Raw genomic sequence first — 12,244 nt, 5'->3', positions numbered from 1 at the left:
AAACTATTGCCCTAAACTATCCAAACCTTCAAAATAAGAGAGAAGCTCTTTGAAGTCCTAATATAAAGGCTACTTGAAGGCATTCCCATTTTTTACTCTTGTTTTTAAACCTTCTGTGCTATATTTCTTGGCTGAGTATTCTAGTATTCTCATTCCTGAATTACTGTCTTTTCTAAATTATTACCATGAATCGAGAGGCTATAAATACACACAAATAACTCTTTGAAATTATTCTGAATGTGAAACGTTCCAAATTTATTAGAAAAAATCTATATTAAATCAATGTTCGAGTTTTGCAAAAGACCTAATTTGACTTCTGATTAAACCTGAAGCAAAGCAAAATAAATAGGGCAGTGAGCAAGAGCACACATCTGTCTAAAATGGCACTGGGTACTGCACGTATTGATTACCTTTTAAATAACAAGGGATACATGCCTGACCCTTTCCAGCATTCTTGAGAGGTGGACGCCGGCCTTGCCCTCACAGGCAGGTATTGGAGGAGAAGTTTGTACTCGTGTTCATATATAGCCCAGTGCGAGTTTTTAGCGTGTCAGTCAGTGAGTTAGAGGGAAAGGGTAAAGAGAAGCTAATCAGGATGAAATGAGATTAAAGGCTGTCTAATTTTACAGCAACTGTGATCCATCAGCCACTGTGAAAGTGACAGTGGAAATGAATGATGGAGACAGACAGGTGGGGCTGTACATTTCACTGATTTATCCTCAAATGCACTGGGCCTTATTTTATTGAGTGAACATGACCGCATTTATCATGACTGTCATCTAAACCCACTTCCCTCCATTTAAAAAGGTCACTTTACTCAGAGGGAGTAGGAAAGAGGCACTTTCAAATCAGATTTAAAATCTCATAACACGTGTTTATAAGGCCCTTTGTGAGAATTCTAAACTTTACTAAACAAACTAGAAGTGCCAGAAGGAAAGGCTGGGGTGGGGGGCAGGGAAGCCAGAAAACTGAAAAAGAAGAAACCTTTGGTCACCTAAGGGAACACATTCATGTAGTCTCTGAATCAGAAGCAATTTGTACCATGTTTCCCTTTCCCGCCCCAAACACCTGATATTCTATTCTAGTCTAGGACGTTAAATAAAACATTTACATTTAGTATTTTTAATTAAGAAAGTGGGAAGCAAGTAACACTATAAAATAAACTTGGACAGGATATTAAGTCACAGTATTTACTCTGCAGGATGACTAATCATCACACACTCAAGAGATGTTAGCAATTGTTATAAGCGGCCCAATTTACTTATATACCTGTTAATTGTTTTCTCCTAAGTTTAAGGCCACACAAAAAAAATCTCAGTTACACAAAGTCTTTTACCCCCTCCCTGTACCAGCGCAGTAAAGTGTCCTAGAGTGTTACATACAAAATTGGACTTCGTGGATATGACAAAGGAGAGTCAAACCTTCAGAGTGTTTCGTGTTCCTTTTCATACTACTAACCACCATTTACCAAACATTTACCATGTGCCAGATACTGTTCGGGTGCTATAGATAGAGATAGAGAAATTAAATACGTAATTATATCCGTGTATAGTTTTCTATATTGTATCTCCGAAAATATAACAACACTTGTGTTTTATTCTTGCCATTCATTTGCTTCCATTCAGGCAAGCAGAAATTAGTAAATGAAATCATATCTGATATTATAATACATGATAAAATGCAATACGTGATAAAATGTACCAATGTTTTATTTACCTATATCTTTCATTTAATACAACGAACTTCAAGGGAAGCATTACTCATTTGTTTTATCTCGATAAGGCACACTGAGGCCTTGAGAGGTTAAGTCACTTGTTGAAGGTCATACTCAGCTAATGAACGGCAGAGAGAGAACCCGAACACAGGGAAAACTGGATCCCAACCCACACTCTTGTCCATTTCACTCTACTGATTTTCAATAGGTATGCTCATCCAACCAGCAAGTAATTACTGAGTACCTGTGTGTTCAATGATGGTGCTCCTGAAATTTCTGTGTAATTTTTTGTATTGAATCATATTTTAAAAGTTTATTATTTTCATATTGAAAGGAATCTTTAATTAGAGCAAGTGGACACTCCTCTATTTTTTTTTTAAATAAATCCAGGTATTCAAATAGTTAGTTTTCTTAAAGTAAGGTATGGTTGTTTGACGAAGCCAGTGTTCAGAAAAACACTGAATAGTCAGCCAGTTAAGGATGGGTAGAGTCTATTGGTGGAGAGTTTTTATTTTTTTAAAAAAACACTGAGGTCATATTTCGACCTTGTAAGCAGATTCAAAGCATCTTGGGTATAGAGGCGCTTTTCCTGACATATGAAACGTGCAGGGGGCTTGTTGTATTTATGTAAGGTCTTATCCTGTTAGAGATCCACATTACCCTGTTTCCTCCCATATATGCCTAAGGAATATATATCTCTTCCAGCAGAAAGTATAGGTATCTTTCCTAACCACACATTTTCATGAACATCCAAAGAGATTGAATAGGGCTATGCTAAGTTTATAGGATTGCTAAATAAATGGTTGTTGACTGCTTATCATTTTGCTGTAATGCTTATGAGGGCCTTGATTTTCTATTGGCTTCAAACACATAAGCTTGCAAAACTGTCAAATATGAGATAATTCTTAATTTTTTTAAAAAAATTAATGCCCGTGGTAAAAATGAAATCGTATTAAAAGTAAGGATATGTAGGACCAGTAAGTTTTCCTTCTATCCCTGCGCCTCAGCTTTTTAGTTCCTATCATAGAGGCTGTCACTGTTAGTACGTTCTTGGATTTCCCTTTCAGAGAGTTTATATATAGGAGTCATTTCCTTTAATACAAATGGCTACAGCATAACTATGGGCATACTGTTTAGTACCTTGTTGTTTTTTTTGCGCTCAAGCATGCATTCATTTACTCTTTCTCCGCCAGTCAAATATTTGTTCAGCTGCTACTCTATGCCGGGCAGTGTTCTACCTGCTGGGGAGGTCATGGCGGAAAAGAGCATCAAGGAACGTTCCAGTCAGGGGAAGCCCATAGTACACGTGTGCACAAGTAAGTAGGCGCTTTTGTTTCAAATGACAGGTGCAATGAAGAAAAGTACAGGAGGGTCAGAAGAGAGAGAGTGACGGGGGTGGGGGGAATGTCGCTAGTGGTTAGGGAAGGCATTTGTGAGCAGACTTTTGAGTCCTCTCAAGCTGACTGAGGTGAGCCAGGGAACCATGCAGGGGAAAAGGTGCGGGAATGACAAGCACAAAGACCTTGAGGCACAGGCGTGGAATGAATCGAGAATGGCAAGAAGACCAGAACAGAGAGATCTGAGATGAGGTCTAGGTGGTCCGACCACGGGCAGGTCAGGTGTGAGGGTGCAGGCTTGGTCAGAAGACAACACTTGGATTGTCCACCACTGCATTTTTTTTTTTTAAACGGCTGCACGGTGTTCTCTTTGATGGGGATCCTATCATGTATTCCATTCTTAATTCATTCAACAAGCATTTATTCAACACCCATTATGTGCAGACACTTTTCTGGTTGCTGACAATGCGGCAGGGAACTAAGCTCTCACAGAGCTTACATTACAGGGGAGAGAAGTATGTAAACAAATACGTAATGAACAGGAACACAGCCAAATGAAAATACATGATGTAAGGAGAAAGAAAATGGGATGATGTGTTACAGAGTGAGCGCCTGGTTATTGCTGTAGCTGGGGTGGCCAGGGAATGGCATTTAAGAGAGAGCTTGAAGGGCTAGAGGGGGGCACTGTTATAAAACGAGGGCAAGGAGTCCACGCAAAGAGACCCTGAAGCACAAATGAACCGGGTGTGCCTGAGAAGCCCAGAGAGGTCTCTGTGTCTGGAACTCTGAAGGTAAGTAAGGCCAAAGAGTCGTGGGATGAAGCCAGGAGGCAGGCTGAGGCTGGGTAGATGGGTCTTCACAGGCCAAGGTGAGTGGAGTGGATTTCATGCTTGGCATGATGGGAAGGCATTGGAGGGGTTTTAAGCTGCTGAATGATGTAATCCGATCTCTGTTTTAAAAACATTACTCTGGGGGCGCCTGGGTGGCTTAGTTGGTTGGGCGACTGCCTTCGGCTCAGGTCATGATCTTGGAGTCCCTGGATCGAGTCCCACATCGGGCTCCCTGCTCGGCAGGGAGTCTGCTTCTCCCTCTGACCCTCCCCCCTCTTATGTGCTCTCTTTCATTCTCTCTCTCTCAAATAAATAAATAAAAAATCTTAAAAAACAAAACAAAACAAAACATTACTCTGGCTCCTGTAGATGGGGGGAGGGAGGGAGGGGAAAGAGGGAGACTAGGTAGAGCACCCCTCTTGTGGTCTGGATGGAGATGATGGACGCCTGATCAGGAAGCAAAGCTAGGGATGGACAGAAGGGACATCTGTGGAAGGCTGTTGCTACCAACGGTGCTCTGTTGTGTCCCTGGAGGCACCCAATGCACACACACGGGGGTTCATCTGTAGGACTGATTCCTCCAAGGGAAATTTCTGGGCCAAAGGATGGCTGCATTTTAGATTTTGTTGGATATTGTTACACTGCACCCCTTTTTACATTTCTGTCTTTGCCAATATGGTAGGTGAACAATTGGGAGCAAGTTAAAATGTAAATGGGCATATATTGAATTATGCTAGAGGTTGAGCGTCTTTTCATGAATTTCAAGTCTATCTATCGTTCTTTTTTTAAAAAGATTTTATTTTTAAGTAATCTCTACATCCAATGTGGGGCTTGAACTTACAACCCCAAGATCAAGAGTCTCATGCTCTAGTGACTGAGCCAGCCAGGTGCCCCAAAATCTTTCATATATTTTTTCTGTTGGGTTTTCAGTTTCGTGATATCAGAATTTATGTTTCCTATAATTATGTGATTTCTGTTTTTGAAGTGTTCTTTCTATGGAGTTATCTAGACTGGCAAAATAAAAACGATATTTTGGAAGCATGATGTTGCTAGAATGTATATTTGTGAAATATTTACTCATTGAAGCAAATTCAAATAGCATTTACATGTTGTTGAAAACAAACATAACCTGAAAGAAAGATGCCCCACTTTAATAATATTGGTGAGTATTCCTTGCCATAGGATCATAGAGGAATTTTTAAAAACAATTTCTTCAACTTTATAGTAAGTGTAATTGAGAAACATAAATAATTAAAAAATTACTATGTGGTTTAATACTACCCTCTAGTCTTTCTTCAAAGACTTAGCAACTTGGCCAATGATTCCCTGGAGGTAGAAACAGATGTATTAATAAAACATTTTACATGAAGCAGGGGCTTGATAGATACTGTTGAATAAATAATCCACAGAAAAGGCTCTATTACCTTTTTTTCCTGTCATATTTGGATTGTACTATCTCTGCAAACTACCAATAGTAGTTTGTATATTTGGGGATGACTTGATCACTAAGGACAATTAGTCTGGAAAATTAAGCCCCGTGAGAAATTTACATCGTCTGAATCCAGTGATGAGTTGGCTGAAGTTCTGAATTAACCAAAAGGTTACCGACACTTTCTCCCTCATCCCCAACTTGTCCTGCATACATTAAGCCAGGTTCCCATAGTCCCACTGAAGACAAAATTATTGAAGTGAATTCATGATACATAAATCTGAAAAAAGTGCATGTGTATTAGGTTTTGGACACTGTGCATGAACCGAGAGAGCTTGTTTCTCTCTTATGGTTCAAAATTGTATCTAAGGGAGAGTTTTCCTGACAATGAGTATTGCTTTGATACTTCGTCTTTTGTGCAACTATGGTACTAAATTCATGCTTTATTGTACACTTGCCAAATCATGACAGTTTATTAAAATTGCCTGTCTCATGTTTGTTACCACTGAAGGACCTGTGAGCTCCTTTAGGCTGGACTGTGTCATCTTTATAGCTTTATGCCTAGCACGGTGCCCAATACATAGCGCTGGGACAGACTCTGGCATTAGCTTGAGCTTTTATTCCTAATACGTTAATTAGAAATATTAGTGAATTGGGGCACCTGGGTGGCTCAGTCGGTTAGGCATCTGCCTTCAGTTCAGGTCATGATCTCTAGGTCCTGGGATCGAGCCCCACGTTGGGCTCTCTGCTCAGCGGAGAGTCTGCTTCTCCCTCTCCCTCTGCCCCTCCCCCTGCTCACACACACTGTCTCTCAAATAAATAAATAAAATCTAAAAAAAAAAAAGAAATATTAGTGAATCAATAAACATCAGTAGCATGAATGAGTGGATGATAGCTAAGAGAGACTGTGGAATTTACTTCTTTGGAACATGTGCAAAATAGAATGGGTCCCATTAGATGTGAAGGAGGGAGGGATTGAAGGAAGAAAGGGAAGAAGTTCAGATTCTATGACTTCTAGGAGAGATACCACCCTGCAAGCGATACATATGTTTTAAACAAAGGAGGTTTGAAAGTTCCTTAAAAACTGTGACATATTTCTTCAGGAACTATTATGGACCTCAATGTGCCAAGGTCAAAGGCTTTCAATAAATCCTTGTTGATTTACAGTTTTACCTCTGAGCACTTTACTTGGGGAAGCACAATCAGCAAAGCCAAGGGGACTTCAAATAGGACTTCTGTTATCTATTTAAACAAAACTGACTTTCAAAGTCTTATTTTTATTTTAATTAGAATATTTTTACTAATATGTTCCTAAATTATGACTATGTTATTATAATATTAACTACTTAATTTTGGATACTTCCTGGCATGTTAGTTTGAAGTTAAATATAGTTTCATTTTCACTTTTGGAAAGTAAAACATCTTTGGGAATAAAAACTACTGTCTCTTGCAATGATTAGTTCTATTTTCTGTTTGTTTGTTTTTTTCTGTTTTATAAAGTATTGTGTTTTCAGGGACAGGTTGATGAAACGTGCTGGTGCTTTGATGTTTGCCCCTTCCTGCAAGCCCCTTCTTTCCTTGTTAGCTTCCTTATCTTTCTGGGGCAGTGAGAAATTGCACCTTTCATTCTACACCTAAAAAGCCTCACTAAAAAAAAAAATAGTAAACTCTTTAAATGAATTAAAGTAGTAGAGCAGCACATATTATTTAAAGCTGTGAAAATAAGACCCTTGATAAAGGTCAAGGGAGCCAGGGCTATTTATACTGTGGATGGTCCAGCAACAAGGGAGCATATATGTTCGTTAAATAATTTAAAGTCTCTTAGATGATGGCCCTCTAGTTGTCCCAAATTATTGAGGGCAGGAAGAAGGAAATGGGTGTGGTCTATATAATGAGGATTTATACAGAGTTTTTTTATATAGGTCCCATTAACTCAATATTGGACAGTGAACACTAGTGGTTCACATTAAAACCCACGAAATATCAAAAGGTACATTTAAGGATTACTTGTCTATTAACTCATTTGTTCATTTCATTCCAAAACATGTGTTGAGGAACTAGTAGTTATTGTGCTAAACTCTGGGATGCCATTTTTTTTTGAGATTTTATTTATTCATTTGACAGAGAGAGACACAGCGAGAGAGGGAACACAAGCAGGGGGAGCGGGAGAGGGAGAAGCAGGCTTCCCACTGAGCAGGGAGCCCGATGCAGGGCTTGATCCCAGGACCCTGGGATCATGACCTGAGCCGAAGGCAGACACTTAACTGACTGAGCCACCCAGGTGCCCCTCTGGGACACTATTTCTGTATTCCAGATCTCACAGTGAAAGAGAACATATAAACAATGAAATAGTATACATAGTGCTCGAGGAGAAGAGCAATAGAAGCACCAGGGAGGAAAGGACTAAAACTTCAGGGAGAAAGAGAGGCTTAAGCTAAATCATAAGGCTAAAAAGCATTTTCCAGGTTGTCACAGCAGCAAAAGGAACATGGATTCTACAAATATTTATTGAGCTCCTACTATGTGCCGGAACTTGGACTAAGCACTTGTGATATTATTTTTGTTAGATTGCTTTATAAAAATTGATTGTTAAAATTAATCTCCAAAATGTTCTTAATATTATGATCATAACACTACAATATTAATTGTTTTGTTGAGGCCAGAGGAAATGTGTTTGGGGAATGTGGGAACGAATAAAAGGGATGGACCATTATCTATACCGTCTTTTTAGGCAGCTGTCCTATTGCCCATCTCAGGCTCCCTCTGGAGCACTCTCTCCTTAGACAATCCAGCAGTAATGGCCTCTGCTCTAATTAAATCTCTCCCAACATGTGGAGTCACCTGATATTTCTAGAAGCAGTTGGTAGGATTATCAGAACTGTGAGCAATACTTCTGTTCCTTTCAGGCCACCCCTCCCCGCATTTGCTCTTGTTGCTTCCGTGTGTTATTAGGCTATTGTACTTATTTGACTTCAAAGGATATTTCACTGCAAAGATTCAGAAGGATTTGCTGTACATTCCTCCCATGACCATTTCATGGTGTGTGCCTGGGCCCACTCACGCAAACTCATGTGTGTGTCAAATCTGGGAAATACCAGGGCAGTTGAGCCTAGCAGTGACGATTATCCTAAGTCAATATCTTACGACACACAAAAGAAATTAAAGTGCGGCCCACTATCTTTGGAGATGAGCCCACGTTGGGTGGTATTTGCCATGGAAAGGCACCTAGAGCCGTCTTGAGAAAGTTCTGAAATCCGTGTTGCTGGGAAAAAGTGGAGAATTGTAGCTGTGTAGATCTAAAGAGAGAAACATGTAGAGAAATATGATGAATACTGAAGTTGCCTTTTCTTGTTTTTTGGCACCATTTTTTTTTACTGGCAAAACTAGACAGCCATTGAATGCTAAGTGATATTTACTTATAAATATATTTATGAATGTGCATGAATATTTGGCACTTTTCCTGTCTTAGAATTTAGGCTGAGACCCTAAAGCTGAAGCTAATCTAAAGATATATGCCAGGCCATCTGTGCAGGACTAGCTAAAAGTGGCCCCTAAACTTGTTCTGTCTGGTAGTATGCGTATGCGCACACACACATGCACACCCCTATTTAACCTGTATATACAATGACGTGGAAGACTATTAGTGAGTGGGGACTTTTCCTTAAGAGTGTGTTGTGGGAATTTGTTGGAGCCTTGGGCATTTTCCGTCTGCAGGAGAACAGAACACTCCTCCCACCTACACCCCAAAGACAAAAACTGGTGGAGGATTCTCGGGCCAGATGTTTCTGTCTCTTGGGGCTTGGCACGCACAAGGGGAAGTGTGAAGGCAAGAAGCTGGTTGGAACCGGCTGTGATAGGAATGTGGAAGGAGAGAGCTGGGGCAGAAGTGGCCCACATTTCTGGGTTTGGTGGGGCAATGGCACCTGGTACGTTCCCGCATGCTGAGCTGATGCTTGGGAAGCTTGCTTGGCTAGAACAGCCACAAGAGGATCCTCCACCCAAGAATATGAATTGCCAGGTCAAGGTGACCCTAATAGAAGCTATGTGGTGGATAGCCCATAGTATGATGCAAAGTCTTTAAAAAGAGGTTTAGAATAGAACCTGTAAAGACAGTTCATCAAAAACAAAGTCAGATTTATAGCATTTGTCTCTTGAAAGCCAAGTCCTAAAAACACTAGGTAAATAAGAGCTTTTCTCTCTGTGCCTTCCCCTCCAGATCTATCCTTGGTGGAGCCAGATGACCCAGGATGGCTGACTTTTCCTCCAGGGCGGGTCAGCCTTTCTCACGCTCACAGAAACATCAGTGCAGGAAAGGGCTCACAGCAGGCCTGAGACTGTTATTCATAGAAAGGCCTGGGAATTTAGATTTCAGGATTGTTCCCACTACCTTAACTAAGAGTGGCTAGTTGTGCCCAAATTGAAAAACAATGTGGTATGCTGAACACCTATCTTCTGGGAATATGGAATTTTGGATGTCTACCTGACCAGCCTCGAATAAAACCTTTGGGCACTGAGTCTCTAATGAGCTTCACTGGTCGACAACATTTCACAGGTGCTGGTGTAATTCGAGGCTGGAGGAAATAATTGTGTCCTGTGGGACTCCACTGGAGAGGACTCTTGGAAGCTTGCACCTGGTTTCCTCCAGACTTTGCCTCATGCACCTTTTCCCTTTGCTGATTTTGCTTTATATGTTTTCACTGTAATAAATCAGCTGTGAGTACAACTATATGTTGATCCTGTTAGTTCTTCTAGTGAATCACTGAACCTAAGGGTGGTCTTGGAAATCTCTGATACAATAGGAGACAGAGAATCTGCTAGTGTATTGAGAGAATGAGGTTTTGATTTAACATCCCAGTGTAACTGAGGCTGCTTTAAGAATGTCCTGAGGTATAGCCCCACAGAGAGATGCAACATCCAACAGAGAGGTTTTGAAAAATCAGTGGTTGGAAAAAATCAACTTGTTTTTAGTTGGCCCGATATAGGGGAAGCTCTTTCAAGAAACTGATTATGGATGTATGTGCTTATGACAAGATTGCTTCTGGACTCCTGAAGAACCCTTTTAGCTGGAGAGGCATGGGTTCCAGATTTCCTCCGGTTGGAATCAACGTGTAAATCTCTCCTGGGAATCCACTAGTGGCCAACTCCGTCCTGTCAGAGGTGCCAGAGGATTTGTCAAAGAAATTAACACTGTGGCTCTTTTTAATTTCCTCCGAAAATTTACAGTCTAGTTGAAACACTAAATAGACATATTTGAGACCACTTGGAAGGGATAATGCAGTGGCGTAGGAGCATTGTGCCAAGGAAATCTAAAGAAGGAAGGAGTCCCCGGGCCTTGGCTTAGGTAGCCGTGTGCTACCTTCCGTCTCTCGCCAGCCATCACATCCTTCTGCATCCTCACAGGGTGCCCTGCCTTGTCTTTAAAACAAACTAGAAAATGCAAACTTCTTTCATCTTGCTGGCCCTTCCAGCTATCCTTAGAGCACCCCACTCCCTGGGCCACCAAGCTGGGCTCACAACCACAGCACTGGACACAGTGAATGGTTGCTCTAGAGACGGTCCCATGACCCAGCCAGTCCCTTCAGAGGGGTTTTCGTACTGGAGCTGACAAGAAGAAATCTTTTCTTTCTGACTACAGATCCTGGAGCTGCTTATGGCAGTGGAGAAGAAGGTCTGAACAAAGGAGCTTGTGTAATGAGGAGAAAAGAGACTTACAGAGAAAGAATCCTGATAGGATTTCAAAATTTTGTTTCAAGTCACATGTGAGGGCAGTGCAGCCCTGCCTTCCTGCTGACGTGGTCCCATAAGTTCTCTTTCTCCCCTGGACCTTCCCAATAACTCCCTGCCTCCCTGCTTTCACTATTGTTCCTTTTTGGCTTAGTCTTCACAGAACACTCACAATGATCCTTCTGCTCAGTCTTTTCCTTACTTCTTATCACCCTTAGAATAAACGTTCAAGTTTTCAGAATGGCCTACAAGGACCATATGGTCTGGCTGTTGGCCACCTTCCCAACCTTCTTTTCTACCACTTTCCCCTCACCAGTGGCTTCCCTGGGATCTCCCCAACACCACAAACATATTCCTGTTTGAGGGACTTTGCACTTGCTGTTCTCTCTGCCTCATATGTTCTTCCTTTGTGTATTCTCATGGCTCACTCCATCACTTCATTCAGGTGTCTGCTAGAGAGACCTTCTCTGACAATCCCATTACAAAAGGCCTCCCCTGTCATTCACCACTTGTTTACCCTGCTTTAATGTTCCTGACAGCACTCGATAATGCCTATCATTATATAGGGTTTTTGTTTGTTTATAAACGATTTCTATACTAACAAGTAGGCAATATACTAATATACTAGCTGCATAGTGCATGACTTTCATGCTCATCACCAAATCTTTAGTGCCTAGAACAATGTCTTGCACAGAGCAGGCACCTAATAAATATTTGTTAATAACCCAATAGTTTAAGTTATACTGAATTGGATTTCTATAACTCATAACCAATACTTCTACATTTTGGATGGAGAAAGTAAAGCAATTTGGTTCAGGTGAAATAGTAATTCAATAAGCATGAGACTTCAGCTTATTGAATTAAGTCAATAAGTCAATGCCATCTGTGTGCACAGATGCACGGTGGCTGGGGAACCGTTAGGCATTTTTGTGGGGTTGAAGTGTAAAGTTTGAGGAGCAGTGGGATGTACAGTTGGAAAAGTAGCGAGAGACAAGGTCACGGAGGTCCCTGAATACCAAAGAGTCTACAACTCTTAGTAGAGAGGCATGGAAGGTTTAGGGAGGGGAGTAAAGCACAAAGTGTGTGAACAGGGAATAGATCCTGTCCTTAGATCTTGCTGACATTCTTTCCTCACCTGGGTACGTTTCTGCTAAAATAAAGAGAGCCGTCATCTTAAAGCTTGTAAATCCAACAAAAGAGAGAAAGTTCT

The 12,244-nt window shown here is 41.0% G+C and overlaps 1 protein-coding gene across 1 annotated transcript in view; it reads right to left on the bottom strand.

Moving 5' to 3' along the window:
- The window catches only part of KLHL14 (kelch like family member 14), a 95,219-nt gene that overhangs the window by 23,693 nt on the left and 59,282 nt on the right, over positions 1-12,244 (bottom strand). The gene's annotated exons all lie outside the window — the stretch shown is intronic.

This window comes from Phoca vitulina, unplaced genomic scaffold (genome assembly GCF_004348235.1).
Source record: "Phoca vitulina isolate PV1807 unplaced genomic scaffold, GSC_HSeal_1.0 scaffold24, whole genome shotgun sequence".
In the NCBI taxonomy this organism is placed as follows: domain Eukaryota; kingdom Metazoa; phylum Chordata; class Mammalia; order Carnivora; family Phocidae; genus Phoca; species Phoca vitulina.
The sequence above is the reverse complement of the archived record's forward strand: the minus strand, read 5'-3'. Positions and strand labels throughout refer to the sequence as shown.